This window comes from Pseudorca crassidens, chromosome 2 (genome assembly GCF_039906515.1).
Source record: "Pseudorca crassidens isolate mPseCra1 chromosome 2, mPseCra1.hap1, whole genome shotgun sequence".
Taxonomy (NCBI): domain Eukaryota; kingdom Metazoa; phylum Chordata; class Mammalia; order Artiodactyla; family Delphinidae; genus Pseudorca; species Pseudorca crassidens.
Window position 1 is genome coordinate 33,503,637 of NC_090297.1, and position 3,517 is coordinate 33,507,153.

Below are 3,517 nucleotides of genomic sequence, written 5' to 3' on the forward strand. Positions count from 1 at the left end.
ATAAGATTCCGACATAAAGTTCAAGAGCATAATATTTGTACGGAAAAGTGTACAGATCATAGACGCCCAACTTGAAGAATTTTCACAAACTGAGAACACCCATGCAGACTGTAGCCTGATCAAGAAATGGAACATTACTGCTACCCCAGAAGTCCCCTTTCTGTCCCCTTTCGGTCGCTGCCTGACCCCATCCCTCCAAGGAAACCACCTTGCTGACTTCTAACACCACTAAAACTGTAGGTTTTCTATCTATGGAATCTTATGGGATGGAGTCTTGTTTTATACATTTTGTTTGTGAGATCATCCATATTATTTTGTTAGCTGTAGTTCAATTTACTTATTCATTCTACTGTTGCTGGGCTTTTGCATAGTTTCTAGTTTGAGACTATTATAAATAGTGCTGCTATGAACATTTTAAAAATTATTATTTTATTTATTTTTGCCCACATTGGGTCTTCGTTGCTGCACCTGGGCTTTCTCTAGTTGCAGCGTGCGAACTTGTCATCGTGGTGGCTTCTCTTGTTGCAGAGCATGGGCTTTAGGCGCAAGGGCTTCAGTAGTTGTGGCTCGTGGGCTCTAGAGCTCAGGCTCAGTAGTTGTGGCGCACGGGCTTAGTTGCTCCGCAGCATGTGGGATCCTCCCAGACCAGGGCTCGACCCCGTGTCCCCTGCATGGGCAGGCGGATTCTTAACCACTGCGCCACCAGGGCAGTCCGAGCATTTTTTTTTTCCCGCTGTCTCTTTCATCAGGTCTTTATTCAAAATTAGCTGTCCAAAATGATTTGACCTTTACAAAATAAACAAATTTAAGTTTATGCAGCAGCCCTCTTTTCTTCTGTGGTGGAGTTTCTTTTCTGTGGGCTTCTTTTCAGCTGTTGGTTTCTTGGTCACTGCCGCCTTTTTTCCCGCCAAACGCTTCTTCTGCTTCTTTTTTTTTCTTTTTTTTTTCTTTTCTTCTTCTTCTTTTTTTTTTTCTTCTGCTTCTTAATGCCAACAGCCTTCTTTCCTTTCTTTCCCACCACAGGCTTCTTGCCTGGAACCTCCTTCTCATCTGATTTGTCTTCTAGTGCTGCTGCCGCCCTATGCATCTGGATTTTGTGGTTCTTGGCCGGGAGAAGAATGGTGTTCCAGCGCATGGTCTTTGCATACGGGTTTAGCTTCAACATGATTCTCAGGTTTTTCAGTGGATTCTTCCTCAGGACTCTGAGATGAATCATCTTGCGTGGTGCTCTGAGGGCTCTTTGGATCTCTGGGCTTTTCAAGATTCTGCTAAGGTCTGTACTGAGCACCTTGTGCATGGGGAGGTTGTATCAATAGTTAGTCTGGAGGGAGGCAGCTTCACGCCAAGTGCCACACAACTCATCTAACTTGCGGAAAGCACTTTCAGTCCACATGCAGGAACATCCCACATGCCCACAAGGAGCAAGTTTCAAAACGTTCAGTTTGCTTATATTAAGTAGAGTAATTCCAGGGATGTTTCTGAAGGCCTTGATGATACCACTGTCCCCATGACAGATGATGCAGTGTATCCTGCTCTGGGTGCAGCAACAGTTTCTCATTTTCCCTTTGCCAGCTCTCATTGGCTGAGAGACGTAGACCTTTTTCACATCATTCCAGGCCTTAAGTTTCTTCAGAGGCAAAACAGCCTCCTTGGTCTTCTAGTAGCCTTCAACTTTATCTTCAGCTACCAAAGGAAGTTCAGGAACTTCCTCGATATGATGACCTCTAGACATGACCAGCGCTGGTAAGGCCGAGGCAGCCAGCGCAGAGCAGATGGCATATCGCTTCTGCATTGTATTCACCCTGTGGTGCCAACGACACCAGATCTTGGTTGGCGCAAACATGCAGCCTCCAAGACACATGTTTGCAAAACCATCCTGGCCAGAATGGTGAGTCCCGCCACCTCGAACCCTGGGAATTTGAGCCACAGCTCTGCCGGTACCCCAAGACTCGGCACTGGTTTGATGACCCGCTAACTCACGGATAGCATCGAGTTGTCTGTTGTTTTCGCACAAGCTGGCGTGAACAAAGTTTACGATATCTGGTCGAATGGGCCTGAACACAGCAGGCAAAGTGACATTTTTGTCAGATGGCTCCCCCTTTTTGGAGTACACTGATATCAGTGGACGAGCACACGCCATGGCCGGGAGAGGCGAAGACCACGCGCCTCGCAACCCGGTGGCTCCCATAGGGAAAGCTGAATGCTCTAGTATACATTTTCTTTCTTTTTTTTTTATTTAATTAAAACCTGTACACTTTTATCTTTTTTAAAAAATTTTATTTATTTATGGCTGTGTTGGGTCTTCGTTTCTGTGCGAGGGCTTTCTCTAGTTGCGGCAAATGGGGGCCACTCTTCATCACGGTGCGCGGGCCTCTCACTATCGCGGCCTCTCCCGTTGCGGAGCACAGGCTCCAGACGCACAGGCTCAGTAATTGTGGCTCACGGGCCTAGCTGCTCCGCGGCATGTGGGATCTTCCCGGACAAGGGCTCGAACCCGTGTCCACTGCATTGGCAGGCAGACTTTCAACCACTGCGCCACCAGGGAAGCCCTCTAGTATACATTTTCTGATGAACATCTCTAGGCATTTCTTTGGGGGTATATACCCGGAAGCGGAATTGCCAGTCCATTGCTTGCTTTGATTTCATTTTTCATCTTCTGCTGTCCTGATCCTTACTGAGGATAACCACGGAGGCCTCTGGTTTCCTTTTCTGGATGAAGTCAGTGGACTTCAGTTTCCCTCTGTGGCTGGGACATGCCTGCCTCGCCCAGGTGCTGTGAGGCTTTAAGAGCGTCCCAGGGGAGTAGGATAAGGTCATGGCCCAGCTGGCCCAGCTCCCAGCATTCCTGAGGCCAAAGGTATTTATCCCAGAGGAATGCCGATACTGAAGACCCAGCCCTGGCTGCCCCACGGGCCAGGTGCAGGAACCGGGCAGTAGGTAAGCCTCGGGTCAGGGCTGGGCCAAGCAGGGGAATGCTGGAATGGACAGGGCACAGCCCAGGCCTCAGGGGTCCCTGGGCAGGGGGCAGGCAGGTCCTGGACCACTGTGGACCCACGTGAGCAGGGGCTGGCCTCCTTAGCACCGGCTTCCTCTTCTCTGGGTCTCTACTGCATCAACTGGGAATCAGAGTTACTTCTTCACCAGACTGAGGACTAAAGGAGATAGAAGATGCTTACCTGGGTCAGTGGGCATGGTCAACCCATTTCACAGCCAACGAAGCTGAAGCTCAGAGAGGTTGAGGGGCTTTTCTGAGTCACCAAGGATTGGAGCCCAAGTCCGTCTGGCACTAACGCCTGTGCTCTTTCCACTGCCTGCCTGGGGGTTGACATGGTGTGGTTTGAGGGGTGTAAGGAAGGCCAATCCGCAAAGTCAAGCTATGTCTTCTCCAATGCTTGAATTTCCACCATTAGAATTTAACTCCTCTGCATTAAGTAATACCCTTTTCTGAAAGGCTTAGGGGCGTAGGATGTGCCACATCTAATATTTTGTGTGCAGATAATTTCCTGGCAGAATCAGA

General features: G+C 48.9%; 1 pseudogene; it reads right to left on the reverse strand.

The window, feature by feature from the left end:
- Positions 1-756: 756 nt before the first annotated feature.
- LOC137210327 (large ribosomal subunit protein uL4-like) lies at positions 757-2,181 on the reverse strand (annotated as a pseudogene).
- Positions 2,182-3,517: the final 1,336 nt, after the last annotated feature.